Raw genomic sequence first — 16,591 nt, 5'->3', positions numbered from 1 at the left:
GAAAAAGGGACTGAATGAAAGTGAAGGGGGGGGACTTGGTGGAGATGAGATCACTGAAGTAATTGCGGCACCCATCGCAGAGCAGACTACATCTGACTTAGTCTTGTTACCACCAGCAACTGTCATAGAGTTAGTGCTCAGTGCATGCTAGAAGAATGACTGAATATACAAGTGAGAGTATGGCTAGAATTTAATAACCTTTCCTACCATTGAAGAGTAAGGGTGAGGGTGATACCTGCTACCCAGAATGGTTAAATATAGGTACGTATGTTAACGTGATAATGAATTGGGTTTGCTTTAAATGTTTTTGATGTGAAAGAGAGGTCAAACAATAATTTAAATCTAGTATTGTATATAATGAGACAATATAATTAATGTCACTATGTCTGAATTGGTTGATTTATTTCAGGTTTATTTCATTTTTCTCTCCACTCTTCTCACTTGTTCCTTCTTTCATTGCTCTCTTCCCTTCAACTTCCATTTCTCTTCATTCTGACCTCACCCTGAGCTAGTCTGAGCTTGTGGAACTGACAATCTATAGCAGCAGTTCACTTAGGTTTAAAGAGTTTTAGATTAACAGCAGCAAGGTAGAAAGACCTGCACTGCATGCCACTGAACCCCTGTGAAGCTAAGAGCAAGTACACAAGCAACCTTCTCTCTAATCATCAAAAATATCCCATCTCTTTCTCCTTGTCAGTGTGTTCTTGGAGGAGTGGGCAAGTCTCCCTGCTGGCTAAACACATATAAAGGCTGGTCCTTTTAGTAGTTAATTTATCTGCCATTAACTTCACTAAGCAACTAGTCCAGATGTAATAGCATCATGAATAAGAAAGAGAAATGGTACATTTTACTAGAGCTCTCAGGATCTTAAATACTCATGTGATTTAACACTTCCACACCACAAGGTATGTATAGGTGAGACTTCTTCATTTCTCCCATGAATATAAGGTTTATGGTGATCTTGGAGGGAACTGGCATTTTTTTTTTACAACTTAATATTTACCTTGATAACATTTGGGCTGTCAATACTCTGATCTCTCCCTCCACACTTTCACCTGCAAGAAGAAGCAAAAACCAAAATATACACAGAAAATCTGCTTTCTAAAATGACTTTTTGGCATTTATTTTTATTAGATTAATGCTTGGTCATTGTGAAAAGTACACACTGTATACAAGAATAAAACAAAATGCAAATTCCCTGACTCCAAGTTCCCCATTCCTCAAAGGTTATCAGTGTTAACAGTTTAAAGTGAATTCTCCAATTTTTTCTATGCTTAATCAAATATAGTACATTTATAATTTTTAAAATAATGCATTTGAACCAGACAAACTGGGCTGTCTTATTCTCTTGACATCATTCCATGTGGTTGTATGTAAATCTTCATTCTTTCCAGTGATTAACCAGTATTACTAGGTAGATTACTGTGTATTTAACTGGTAACTTTTTGATGTTCTTTTCACTTTATCATGGTTGAAAACAATGCAAGAAATTCCTGTGCATACATATTTGTATGCATAGAAATCTACTTGATGATGATTGAAATATATTGAAAGTGCTTTTAAAAGTACTTCATATTTCTTTAAAAACAAAATGTATAGAGGAAATCTACAAGAAAAGAGCTGAAAAACATTCCTTATTTCATGCAATACCCCCACGATATAGGTCCTGACTAGAAGGTGGATCATATTTAATTCTTCTCCTTCTTGGAAAAGATACAAATTACAATAAGATACAATTATTTAAGGTGCTTTAATATGCAGAAATAAAACATGAAAACATAGTTCTTTAATTCGAAGTTTCATTTAGAACCCTACCTTCAGCAGAAGACTCTGGTTAGCTCATGCTCCACTCAAGTACCAGTCTTGAAAGAAACTACAGGTTTCTCAGAGCAGCTGTGCCACATTTTGTTAAGGCCACTTACATTTCATTGATCTATGCAAAAATTAATTAAAATGATTTGCACCCCTCTGTATGGCAAAGATGTATTTTACCTTGCCTGGATTGCAAGGCCCTCCAGAATATGTTGTTACGTGCTTTTATCCAGTGGTTTGCTGATAAATGTTTAACAATTGGCTTTCCTCCCACTTAAATATATACGATATACTTATATCGTATATATTTATATATTTACATGATATAAATATATACATATACACATTAACTATAAATTTTATTGACACAATGCATATACAGCATGGAATTTATAATTATTAATAACATATGCAATACACTTTATTCCAAATAGCTAACTGATTCTCATACAATGCTCTCATTGATTTTAGCAGAACTTTGTATTCATAGCCAATCTGTTTGCAATGCATGTGAATGTAGTTCCAACATGAATGTTGGTTAATATTTTAGTATATTAAGAAGTAAGTACAAAAGGGAAGCAATGAAACAAGGCTATCAAGGTGGTGTAACTAAACACAGAATTAGGAAGAAATGCGAAGTAGCATACCATTATGTAGTATTTCTGCCATACATTACAAATGACATAGATAAAAGTAAAAAGCAGTAAAATAACTTTGAAGTGAGGAGTATTGAATTTATTTTGCTTTTACTTTTAATTGAAAATTATATATTTTAATTTTTAATAATGGCTGTTCAATAACTGACTCACAAAATTCTTAAAAGTTTGGTAACTATGCAAGTGGCTCCAGCTCACTACTAGTTAATATCTTGTCACTTCCCAAAGGGTAAAATCTACATTCAGAACTGCCTCTCAATGATTCTCAAGGTTAATGGACAATAAGAATTTTAGGTTCCAGTCATGCAAAGATTTAATGGAGTTCGCATTTTTGACAAAATGAATCTAATGGGCTGAGCTTTTTAAAAGTACAAGAAAAGATTACCTACTTTGCATAAATCTTGAGATTCTATCAAGATCCTCTTACCAAAATGATTATTTTAGAATAATCAAATTAAAATCATTAGTAAAGGAAGATAATATCCCATGGTAAAACATGCTGCACCTTCTGACAAGAAACCAACCTTGAACCTGACAATGTGTTCAGACAGAAAATAATTCTTTAAGTTTAAAGCTATTTCAAAATCTTAGATTTCTTGTTCTAGGCTTAGGGAAATGTAGAATAATTAATTCCTTCTTCCAAGAAATATATTTCAAATAATGAGATCATTATAGTGTCTCGTTCTTGTCTCTTCAATTATTTGGGGGACAAGGAGCACCTTATCTCACCTGTGTCTTTGGAGCACTTTGTTTCCTTCTTGTGATGATTATTATATGCACTGTAACTTCCTTTACTGCTTACTACTCACTACTCATTTCACCTGTAAATGCTGTACTTTTCTTCAATTAGAACTCTGTGAACAAATTATATGTGTGTGTGCGTGTGTGTGTGTAGATTGACTATCCAATTGGCATAAGATTAGTATTATTAACTAGGCAGAATTTACCTGAGAGGCTAGAGAGAGTATCCACTACAGGGCTAGGATGATCGCGGAAGCGGTGGCCTTGCATCAGTGTAATGTGATCTCACCTCGATGAGGAAGATGACTTTGCAGATTCTCCACACCATTTTGCTTTTTATGTTTGCATTTAATGGTATAACATCCTATGACAATTATCATTATTTTTGTTTCAATTTTCCCTCTGAAGCAGCTTTGACACAGATCAGTGCCTCTCAGTGTCGTTTTTTATGGAGCTGCAACATCAGAAACTGACAGCTGGAAATCTTAATTGGTCCAGTGACAGAAAATATAATGACTGCTCACAGTGACTTATTTTATCTGACCTTGTGTTTAATTCAAAGGTAAACTTTTATCTCACTCCTGGAAAACACAAAGTTGTGGGGTGATGAGTGCGCCAGATGGGCCAGAGAAAGGCCTTTCTTTGGGGGGAAAAAGTGCTACTGGTTTGGGGGCAATTATTAAATTAGGGTTTAAGTGGTGGTCTCAAATAATGGATACCAATGGTCTCCTTGCCTATTTGAACTGCCAGCCTTTCTGCTGTGCCTGTCATACAAATGGCAGCAGGCACCAAATACAGCATGGAAGGTTGCCCACCAGTGACTGGCTGGAGGCCCTATCACAAAGGCCACCAGACAGCTGTCAAACAGACTGGCATTTGATCATTACCGACTTGGTCTGGAGCCCAGTGATTTTGACCCAGAGGCAAAATGTTTCCTATAATACCGCACAAATTGCCAATCCTCCTGGTCCTGGAGAGAAAGCTGCTTCTAGAATAAGAATATTGGATTTGTCCTACTGAGCTCAGTTATTAAACTAAGTTTTCAAGTATGTTCTATTGGCAGTTAAAAACTGATATATTAACAAAGTATTAACCCACCCAAATCCTTTATTTACCCTGGGCAAAGATGTAGCATAGAAAAGGAAATGACCTGATACAGTAAATTTTTAAATTACTTTTAATTACTTTAAACTAATTTTATAAAAATGCTGGAGTTAGGTGAAAAAGACATCTCAGTGCTTTATTTCCAAAGTTTGCCTAATTCACCTGGAAATCACGACTATTAGACTATACATATATAAATCTTAATAACCTCAAGTCTCCCTTAGAGTTTTGACTGATGATGATGAAGATGACGGTGATGGTGGTAACGGTGATAACGATTGTAGTATTAATGGTGGTGAAATGAATGTTATTTTTTAAATTTTCTACGAATATATTTTTAATGTTTTATTCATATATCAATAATACTGTTGGGCCCTGGCCAGTGTGGCTCAGTTGGCTGGAGCATCAATCCACAGACCAAAAGATTCAATTCCGAGTCAAGGGCACATACCCAGGTTGTGGGTTTGATCCCTTTTTGAGGCGCTTATGAGAAGGCAACCAATCAGTGATGTTTCTCACATCAATGTTTCTCTCTCTCTCTCTCTCTCTCTCTCTCTCAAGACAGAGAAAGCAATGAAAAAAAAAAGATAGCTGAAAATTTAAAAAGACCATATATAGTATGTATTAAAGCTATATAGTACATAGATAGTAAAAAGCATAGACTTTAGACTTTAACATTTAAACAAATAAAGTAAAATAAAGACCTGGCTTGGGATTCTGACTCCAACACTCAAAAGCTATCAAGCCGTAGTTTCATCTCTAAAGAAACTACTACATGGGTCTGTTGAAAGGGTTGAGATAAGTCATGAGAAGCAATTAGTACAGTGCCCAATGCAAAATTAATAGTCAATGGACTTCGGCTTATCATGTTCCTTTCAATTCAGTAAGTGCTGAGCTAGTGTGCTCCTCAGGAACTCATTCACCAGACTGCAATTAAGGGGGGGATAATGGGAGGAAAAGGGGGAAGGGTTTTCAGGAACATGTACAAAGGACACATGGACAAAACCAAAGAGGGGTAGGATCAAGGGTGGGGAGTGGGGATGGCTGGGGTGTAGGGGAAAGGGGTGAGGAGAAGACAGCTGTACTTGAACAACAATTAAATTTTTAAAAAAGGAATGGTTCATTCAGCATGTTTCTCCACCAGATGCATCTTTGTGTTAGTCCAAGGCTCCCAAGAAGAAGACACCTAGACAGAATTTTCTAAAAATGAAGTCCTTTGAAAGAAAATGGAGACAGAATTGAGAGAAAAGCTAGTGGAATCATAAGACCGGGAAGCATCTCTGATCCCAACTGAAGGAGAAAAGAAAGGGAGGTTGACTGGAAGCATCCTAGGTCACCAAGCAGACTAAGGAAGATGCGTAAGGCTGGCTGGGGGTCCTCAAGATAGAGGCAGCCATCAGAGGAGTCCCTTGTCTTATAGAGACAAGCCTACTATGCTTCATCATTGGCTGGAAGCAGCTTGAGTGGTAGCATAACCTTAGTACAAATGTGGCTGTTGGGAACCACCCTGCCTGGTATCAGAAGCTGTAACCTCACCCCAAGGCTAAGGCTGAGGGAGTGACCTTGGACCATAAACCACCAAGGAGACAAAAGCTTATCTCCCTGGCAGGAGTGCTGCTTCTGCTACTTCACCCTGCCTGGCCCCCAATGCTTGGTCGGTTAGCCAATGACGGGTAAGATTCCCCAAGCGGGGAACAATCTAAGACAGTCATGATCACATAGGAGGCCCCCAAGGAAGGACTTTGGGGGCTACAGCAAAAGGGGGTGATGGACCCTCGCCCCTTGGCTTTGACATAGTCTGAGTCCTCATTGTCTGTGAGAAAATCTCCTAATCTCTTGGCTGCCTTACTTCCCTTGCTCCACCTAAGCCTGAAAAAATGACAGAGGGTGGTGCAGCCCTGTCTGGAAAGGGCGGGTTCCCTGGGTGGTCAGGCCTAAGAAAGAATATGTAAAATCCTGTGAAACGTGCTTTGTTTAGAATGCTCTCAATGAAATGATAAGGGTCCAAGGAAGAAGTAAGTTTCTTCCTGAAAGTTTTTACAGCTCTTTGGCTATCTGACCCTGAGTCAAAATAGGCCCTCAGAGTTCCTTGTTATTTGATTCTTACTTCCTGTCAATGAGTAATGAGCTTTACCTGAATTCTTATGCAAACAAACCCAATAAAAGCCTGCTCAGGCAGGAGAATGGCATGCTCTCCCCTAGGGAAGGTGGCTGAGATGTTCTCCACTAGAGAGAGTAGCCATTCGGTCCCTATTTCCCCACAGGACCTGGTTGTCTCTGTGTATGTTTTTCTTGTGTTTTGACAAGCCATCCACAGCATTCCACGGTCACTGCCAGTCAGTGGCCGAGTCATGTGGCAATTCATTTCAGATTACCACATCTGGGTCCCTTCAGTTAAGCTCTTTGAAGTAGGAGGTAGGAGGCACATTCTCATAGACTCCACAATTGTCTTGCCTTTAAAAACTGTGATTGTATTTTAACTGTAATTAACTTGTTTATTCCTTCCATTTAAAAACAAATCTATTTACAGTATTTGCTTGACTGCTCCAGGTGTTGGCTAGTGTTAACTGTTCAGTTGTTCACATCCTTCTGATAATTTATATTCTGCATAAGCACTTAGCTCGTAAAATTTGTCTTCTTTGATTGCTTATCCTTCCCAAGTGCTAGACTCATCAGAAGTTCCCCAAACATCTGGACCTAATGCCTCATTTCTTTATCCTTATGTGACGTTCACATCCTATAAGAAATGGCTGCTGCTGTACCTTCTTGTAGGAGCACTGTGTCCATCTTGCCACCATGGGATATGCCTCCTGAACCCTGTGTAAAACCAAAGGCCATCATTATTTCTGTCCTGTCCCCCTTGATCACATGCTTGCATCTGTGTTCATGGGACTGGTTTTTACTAGTGGAAGTCACAGACCTTCTTTGTGTAGGAAGTTTTACAGCTGTCTGTCTTTGTTTCTCTGCCAAGGGAAAGTCAAAGTGAGGAAACTAGTCAAATGAGTCACATATCAGAATTTGTTCTGAAGAGTATTGGCTTTATTACTCTTCATTTTGGCAGCATTGGCTCTGTTTGATACCTGAGTCATGATTTTTTAATGTATTTTATTGATTATGCTATTATAGTTGTCCTATTTCCTCTCCTCTTTATTCCCCTCTGCCCTGCAACTCCTCCCACCAGCTTCACACCCCCACTTAGTTCATGTCCATGGGTCATCATTTAAGTTCTTTGGCTTCTCCATTCCCTATACTATTCTTAACCTCCCCCTGTCTATTTTACACCTACCATTTATGATTTTTATTCCATGAACCTTATCTCCTATTCTACTCCTCCCCCTGCTCACTGATTACCCCCCATATGATTTCCATTTCTGTGATTCTGTTCCTGTTCTAATTGTTTGCTTAGTTTGTTTTTGTTTTTGTTTTTAGATTCAGTTGTTGATAGTTGGGTTTGCTGTCATTTTATTATTCATATTTTTGACCATCTTTTTTTTTAGATAAGTCTCTTTAACAATTCATATAATAAGGATTTGATGATGATGAACTGCTTTAACTTCACTTTATGGGAAGTACTTTATGTGCCCTCCTATTCTAAATTATAGTTTTTCTGGATAGAGTGATTTTGGATGTAGGTCCTTGCCTTTCATGACTTCAAATACTTCTTTCCAGCCCCTTCTTGCCTGAAAGGTTTCTTTTGAGAGTCTTATGGGAACTCCTTTGTAGGTAACTGTCTCCTTTTCTCTTGCTGCTTTGAAGATTCTCTCCTAATATTTAACCTTGGATAATGTAATTATGATGCGCCCTGGTGTGTAATTTCTTGAGGACTCTCTGAGCTTCCTGAACTTCCTGAAAGTCTATTTCTTTTGCCCGATTGGGGAAGTTCTCCTTCATTATTTTTTCAAATAAGTTTTTGATTTCTTGCTCTTTTTCTTCTCCTTCTGGCACCCCTATGATTTGGATATTGGACCCTTTAAAGTTCTCCAGAGGTTCCTAAACCTATCCTCATTTTTTTTTTTTTTTTGGAATTCTTGTGTCTTCATTCTGTTCTGGTGGGATGTTTACTTCTTCCTTCTGTTCCAAATCATTGATTTGAGTCCTGGTTTCTCTCCCTTCATGGTTGGTTCCCTTCATATTTTTCTTTATTTTACTTTGCATAGCCTTCACTTCTTCCTCTATTTTGCGGCCATACTCAGCCATTTCTGTGAACATCTTGATTACCAGTATTTTGAGCTCTGCATCTGATAAGTTATCTGTCTCTTTATCACTTAGTTGTATTTTTCCCAGAGCTTTGATCTGTCCTTTCATTTTGGCCATATTTTTTTGTTTCAATGCTCCTGTTAAGTTGTAAGAGGCAGAGCCTTAGGTATTCATCAAGTTGTGGGAACCCACATCACTTTGTTGTGGCATTGTATGTGGGGGAGGGTTACAAAAGGGAACAATGTCACTTGCTCGGCTCTCAACCAGCTTTCAGTCACTTCCACATTACTCACAAGCAACTTGGGCCCTTCCGGTGCTGATTCCCAGGTGGGTGGGCTTGTGTGTATTCTAGGACCCTGTGGGTCTCTCCAACAAACTTTCCTGTGAGTCTGGGAGTTTCTCCCATTACCTCACCCTCCACATGTTTTTATAGCCAGAGGCTTTGAGGCTTTATTTCCCTGTGCTGGAACCCTGGGTTCCACAGTCTTTCTTTCTCCCAAGTTGTTCCTCCCGGTTTATATGCATGGGAATGTGGAACTTCCCAGTCCACCAGCCTTGTCATATGTCTTCTCTGCCCTGGCTGCCCAGTTCCACCCCTCCTACTTGTCTGGATAAATATTTCTTCTTTAACTCCTCAGTTGTCAGGTTTCTATATAGTTCAATTTCCTGGTAGTTCTGGTTGTTGTTTTTTAATTTTGTTTTTGTCCTTCTTTTGGTAGTGTGAGGAGGTAAAATGTATCCACCTACACCTCTGTCTTGGCCAGAATCAGTCCATGTGTGTGTGTGTTTTTTTTTTTTTTTTTTTTTTTTTTTTTTTTTTGAGAGGGGCTGATACCACTGAGTCATTATTGAAAGCATAAATAGACTTGGTATTTATTATCTTTAAGTAGCAGACTAACTGTAACCCATGGTTTACTGCCTCAAGGTCTTCCTTCTTTCAGAGCTAGAGATCACTCTTCATTTCATCATTTCAGTAGAAGGCTCCTTACAGGCATATTTTACACCATTCAGAAAGGCTTGCTAAAATAATGAATGAATGAATGAATGAATGAATGAATGAATAATGGAGAGAACTTGTTTGAGAAATTTGGTGCATCAGGATTTTATGTATCAGATTGTGTGTTTCCTCTCTACATGAAAGAGAAACTTCATGCATCAAGTTCTATTATTGCCAAACAATTTACAGAATAATAAAACCATAATATGTGAGAACTGGTAAGAACCTCACACATCCCCTGTTCTATTGCAATGAAAAAGCTGAGAACTGAAGAGAAGTGACTTGCCCAAGGTAGTATTGCTAATAAAGGCAAAGTCTATACCCTGCTTTTCTGTCTTTTGTCTTTCAACTAAACCACGTTCTTTTCCTTTTTTACTTTTTATAGTTCATGAAAAAACATTACTTGCTCCCAAAGTAAACAAAAATCCTATCTATATACTTCAAAATCCATGTGAAGGCATGAAGACACAGGAATTTTTCAAGTGAGACTCATCCAAGTCATTTATTCTTTCACTTAACAAATGCTGATAGTTTATTTTATGATAGTCATTGATCTGTGTGCCAAGAATCAGGTGCACAAAGACAGACCATGCCCCTTCCCTCCTGGAGCTTGCATTCTACTTTATATTCAGAAATAGTGTTTTATCAATGGCTCTGTCAGTCACTGGCTTTATGACCTGGGACAAATTTCCTAATCTATCTGAGCCTCATATTTCCTTGTCTAAGTAACAAAGCGAGCACATTGCACTTTACTTTGTTGCTGGAGAGTCACAAAAGCAATGTCAGTAAGTCACTGAGCAGAGTAGCAGACACAAAATAATAACGTGACCTAGGATGACTTTTGTTATAATCAATTCTATCAGTTACTTTCATTTCAACCCTATCATTTTTCTCTTCTAACAGATGCATCATGGTGCAAATGTAAGCTCTGCCCCATGCAGTTCCTTTCCTGGTGACTAACTTCCCATCATGCTTTATTTCTGTTCCACAAACACCTCAGACTCCTCTCTTTAGTGTCTTTGTAACTGACCCTGTGACTGAATATCCATCCCACCCATCCCCCACCTACCCCTCCTAGCTGCCTTTATTACCTGCTTCATTCATTCTCATTTTTTCTGTGACTTTAATTATCAACTGGCAAGAAGTCCTCACCTAACTACCCAAGCTCAGTCAGATCTTAATAAAATCTTACAGCAGGTACATTTACATGATTTGTAGAGTCTGGCACAAAATCAAACTGTGGAAACCCTTATTCAAAAATCAAAACAAAAGCATCGTTAAAGGTACTAGATTACAAAGATTTTACCTTCTTTTTCTGCCTCTCTTGACTTGTCAGGGTGTTTTTATTAATTATTTTATACTCTAAGTAAATAAGTTTTCATTTTAATTATTAGCATTAATTACATAAATTATAGAATGAAAGTTTATTACATTTTAATAATTATCTTTGTAGCATGAAATGCCAGATTTAATTCCATAGATGAGTTTAGCATGCAGACAAAAATAGAAATTATGTGATTCTTGATTGTAGCTCTTACATGCATGGGTATTTCCTTCTTACCAGAACAGTGGAACTGTTACAAAAAGACAATTTTAGATGTCTTTATTTCAGTTCTTGATCTGTGTACCTTCCACCATGTTCTGTACTTTCAGCTTAGTGATGATGGATAAAGAAGGACTGAAAGGAAAAGGGACTTTGGGTTCCCTTATCTTCAGCTTCAAAGCCATTGTATTTAGCATAAGTGACTGGGTAATACAGAGAAGTGCAGGAGTAAGAAAGGATGTGTTGGCTTTCTTGGTTGCTCAGGTTTGTTTCAGTATCTTTAGCCTCATTTTGCATTCAAAGTTCTGGGTAGAACAGAAAGTGTTGCCTTTGGGGGTTGTTGGTATGCTTGCATACTCATTCTTAGATGTAACATACTTATAATCACTAAGTATCACTGAACTCCCACTTATCATGAGGCCACCAGAATTGCGGCAACCAGGAATTGTGATGCTCGTATTGTGCTATCTCCTTGGCTCTTGCACATGGTCCATTATATTGCACTTAATTATAACTCACAGTTTTAAACATAAAATTATCAAGAATTTCAAGACAGTAATGGGAGAGCATTAAAGGAAGACGGAAGCCTTACTGAGAATGAGTTTTCATGATACTTCTCAGATCCTGTGCCCATGAAGCTAGGCCTGCTGACAGCATCCTGTGCTTTTAAACCAAATTCCTTATAGCATCTGTGATATTAGTCATGAAATTATTTAACATATGCCAAGCTATTAAATGCATCAGGACAATGATTTTTAGATTTCTCCTTCAGTAAACATTTTCAAGTACATGAATAGATCAATGAAATACATTGATAGGAAGACCAGTAATCTGAAATGTTCATGACCAGATTTCTAAGAATGACTTGAGACTGTGTCTTCCTCTCCTCCTTGGGTTAGGTTTCACTTTCTAATTTTGTATGCTCTGCTTGATCAAACCTTAGCTAAAAAAAGGATCCATGCTATTACCATCCATTGTAAGATGAGATTCCTCCTTTTTCCTGTGTGCATACGTGTGTGCGTACCCACACGCTTTAATGAATACTCCACTCCCATGCATACAAAAGAAGCTGCCCATTTCATTAATAATAGATTTTCACATTGCTCAGGTTCCAAAAGGGAATGTTTCTTCTGCTTTCACAGGTTTTATTTTAGTATCTGCCCAAAGTGAAATAAAATTTCATTTAACTATGTCAAAACCAATAGTGACTCACTGCTGTTTGCTTTCTTTTGTATAAATTTTAATGCATTTTTAATTCCACCCCACTGGTTGGTAAACCAACCATTACAGTTACTGCTGCTCTATAATGCATTTCAATCATTTCTAATAAATCCAGACTTTAAGATGGTTTATCATTATCTCTGTAAGCTACTGGAAATGATTCTCTCCCTGAACTGCTGGGTCCTGCAGCACTCTAGCTAATGAAAGTAGATTTGGGCACACAATTCAAATAAACAAAACTGCTGAGTTATTTTTTTAGCCATCTATTGTGTTCCACAAAATCTGTAATTTCACATTCTGGCCTTCTTTGCAGAAGTTACTCTTCTAAGTGACAATCCTCTGGTCCCCTGTGATTGTGCTTCCTTTCTTTTACACGATTAAAAAAAAAATCCATCTAATTATGTAAATCTAGAATTTCCATAAACTTTAAATGGAGAATATTTTAAGCACAATTACCCTTTCATTATTTTTTAGCCATAAAAGAATAGACATATACTATATAAAATGTTGGTACGTAATCATCTATAAAAGTCAAATGAATGAATAAATTTAGATCCAGTATTTATATAGTACAGAAATTTAACACAATATGGTGAGAAGTATATATGATTCTTAGATTTGAGACTAGATTTTGGTCAATACTTCTGCCACTGGTATGATCTGATATGGATTCAAAGGTATTTGGGGCACATTATAGCAAGACTATAGTGATGAATAAGGCTAACATAATTCCTCTCCTCAGGGAACTTATAGTCAGGATCAGTAACTTGAATAGTAACTTTTCCATCATGAGTCCTTCTGGCTTTAAAATAATATTCATTTAATCTCACAAATATCTTCTGTATATTTAATAGAGATTGTCCAGGGTTATAAGAAGTACAAAGATAAATCTTAGCTCTTGATTTTAAGATACTTATATTGTATAAATATCATTTTTGAATGGAGAATATATGAAACACTACAGGAAGATTTAGTTAATATGCCATGGCAACGAGAAGTAAAAAACATTTCCAATGAGTGAAATCAAGGCTTCCCGGGGCAGATCATGTGCAAAGTGAGTCTTAGGAGATGAAGAAGATTTGTATGTGTTGCAGGTGAGGGGGAATGAGAATTCTAAGCAGAGAGGATAAAAGAAGACTTGAGGAAGGAAAGACTTGGCAAGTATGTAATACGGACCTATGTGGCTGGGTACAGCATGGGTGGATGCTGCGTGTGTCCTACACTCCTTTCCGTGAATGGCCTGCTCTGGTGAAGTCCTCATTCATGAGGAGGCTTAGTTCAAATATCACCTTCTCAAGGCAGCTTTCTGTGCTTCTCTCCAATATACTTTTTCAAAAGGACATGTCACTCCTGCTATGGACCACAGCTTGGCCCTGACGTGCTCTAACACAGTAATTTATTTAGAATTCTGTTAGTCTTACCAGATTTCAAGCTCCTTAGAGACGAGTACAATGTCTGGCTTTTTAATCCTCTTTATTGTATAGAGGTGTTCTGGCTAAATAGATGCTGAGTTGAGTTAGAATCATGAAAAGGTGGGATTACAAAAATGGATTAGAACCAGTTAGGGGGAAGTCTTAAATGCCAGATTTAGAAACTTAAAACACTTTGAGCCTTTCTTTTTGAAGATAGCTAATAATTTTTGTTCTGGGCACTACTTTAACCACTGTGTATAATCTATTTTATATGGTCTTCAGAAGAACCTAATCACATAGGCAGTATTATTCCCATGTTGAAGTAAGGAACCTGTGGCCTAGTGTTTCAGCGACTAGCCCAGAATCAGGGTGAATTGATGGTGGAGCCAGCATTTGAGCCCTGGTAACTTGACTCCAGAAAAAAATACTTTTAACTATGGTGGATAACTGTGCAGAAAAAATAATTTTGCAGAAATATCCAAGGTGAATCAGAAAAAAGAAGGCTAAGTCAAGGACCTCTACCTGTAGACAATTGCAATAGGAAAGGTGAAACTGGGGCTGTGTTATGTTGGTGGAGGTAAAATTTTTTGAAAAAAGAGGAAATGTACTTTTTGATTATTAAAAGACTTGATAAATTATTCCATGTAGGGAGAAAAGGAGGGATAGCTTTTGAGAGGTTTTTTTCAGTCCATGTCAAATGCAAAGATGAAAATGTTATTCAAAAAAGAGGAAAACCAGGGAAGAAGAAATTTCAACAGGGGAGTTGAATATTCTGTGCTCAATAAAATTATACAAGTCTGAGTGTGACATCCTTTTGTGATTTCTATTCCTTACAAAAATGTCACTGTTGATAACACACTTTATGATGTGCCATTATTATCACTTGTATTCTGGCTTTGCAGAGATATTTTTCAAGTTGAAATTATGACTTATTTTGGAAAATATGCAGCATAGGTAAAAGTGGTTTTTGTTAGAGGTTTAGAAGGAAAGCTAGAATTTTCACTAAAATATTCTTTAAAAGTAAATAGACCATCTTTGCAAAACTTAATTTTTATCGATTGTTCCTCAATGGACAAGCAAAACACATTTATTTGAGGAAATCAGTATTCTTGTTCATTTCAATCCTGATAAAGTTACTCTACTTCAGTAATGGGAACAATATTGAATGTGACCTCACAGGGTTGCTGTGGATGTTAGGTTATAAATGAAATCTTTGCACAACATATATCATGTAGTAAGCCCATAAAAATATTAACTATTCTTGTAATATTAGTATTTTTAGTTTTTATTTTCACTGAATTTCTTCATAGTCTGGAGAAATATACTGGAATTACTTAATGTTTATTGAGAAGTAACATATAACCATTGTTTTAGAACCATGGTTATAATAATCAAACAATTATTTTTTAGACCCTGCAACAGTTAACATCTGCTTTAACATCTCAGTTAACATTAGCAGTTAACATCTCAAACCATAAGATGAAAATAGGAACTGATTTGGATACTTTTTATATTTAAGTTATAGATGCTACACTGCCCCTATAGTACTCTGGTTTTGATTGTGAAAACAGGAAGGAAATGGAGAATAATATAATACTGAAAAAGAAGGATATATATTTTAGAACAGTGGATCTTCAACATTCTTAGATACTGTAGCACATGGAAATGTGGTGTTATCTGAGACAACCAAATGAAATTTTTTTATGACATACATTTTGATGTGTTTAGTTCTAAAAATCTGGGAACACATGTTCTACATTAAAACATTACTGTGCAAATTAAACATACTGTAAAATCACAGTTCTATAAGAACAAGCTCACAAAAACCAGTGCTTGACAATCCAGAATGATCGACATGGTGGCAGCCATAAAATGCCTTGGTAGAGCCGTGATATATCGAAAGTGTAGCCTTCCCAAGATGGCTTATCAGACACCTCTTCATCCTGGTTCTGCATGCATTCAGGTGCCTCACAGACATTCTGCTGCTGCTAAGAAGCCTGAAAATAAAACAAACAAATAAAAAAGGTACCAAAGAAAAAGCATCAAATGAAAACAAAGATGAGATAGAAAAAATAAAGTCATATCCCCTTATAGAAGATGAACCCGAGGGTGATATCTATTTTAAAACGCTTATACCCAAGGCAGATACAAGAAATGGAGAAAGCTATTCATTTTCTTAAATTTTTTTAAAATATCAGGCTTTATGAACCCAGCACAAGGTGTTTATCTTGATTTGACACTGGATATGGCACTAGGGAAGCAGAAAAATGTGGAGCCATTTGCTAGTGTTCTTGGTTTGCCAGATCCATTCATTTCAGAAATCACTAAAGTTGCTGTATTTGCAGGGAGTGCATCAGGGATTAAAATAGCAAAAGAAAATGGAGCTGTGTTTGAGGGAGGAACTAATCTCATTCAGAAGATTTTGGATGATGAAATTCAATCAGATTTCTATGTAGCCGTTCCAGAAATAATGCCCGAGCTTAATCCTTTAAAAGAGAAACTGAAGGAAAGATTTCCAAAGCTTACTCTAAATTTCATTGACTGTGACATCCCCAAAATGCTTGAGTTATTTAAAAGTGGGCATGAAATTAAGGAGAAGAAAGGGAGAACTTTCTCAAGATCAAAATACCAACACTGAATATGTCAAGTGACAAGATAGCTGCCAATCTGCAAGCTGTTATGAACAAAGTTTGTAGGCACACACCGCTGGATTTGGGACCCCTCGTGGTATGAGATGTCCTCTGTAGTTCGGTAAGTGAAGGTTTATTACTAAAGATTGAGCCATTGTTGCCTAAAGAACTAGAAGCCAAAGAAAATAACAAAGATGCTGCCTGAAACTATAGTATTGTGAAGTTTTTTTTACGTGGATTAAGAAGCAACAGAAAATCATAAAGCTATAAATTTTCTT

General features: G+C 37.1%; 1 long non-coding RNA gene and 1 pseudogene across 1 annotated transcript in view; both read left to right on the top strand.

Moving 5' to 3' along the window:
• The window catches only part of LOC118501329, an 876,473-nt gene that overhangs the window by 786,864 nt on the left and 73,018 nt on the right, over window positions 1-16,591 (top strand). The window lies entirely within an intron of this gene.
• Window positions 15,190-16,590, top strand: LOC114498428 (annotated as a pseudogene).

Source organism: Phyllostomus discolor, chromosome 6 (genome assembly GCF_004126475.2).
Source record: "Phyllostomus discolor isolate MPI-MPIP mPhyDis1 chromosome 6, mPhyDis1.pri.v3, whole genome shotgun sequence".
NCBI lineage: Eukaryota > Metazoa > Chordata > Mammalia > Chiroptera > Phyllostomidae > Phyllostomus > Phyllostomus discolor.
The sequence above is the reverse complement of the archived record's forward strand: the minus strand, read 5'-3'. Positions and strand labels throughout refer to the sequence as shown.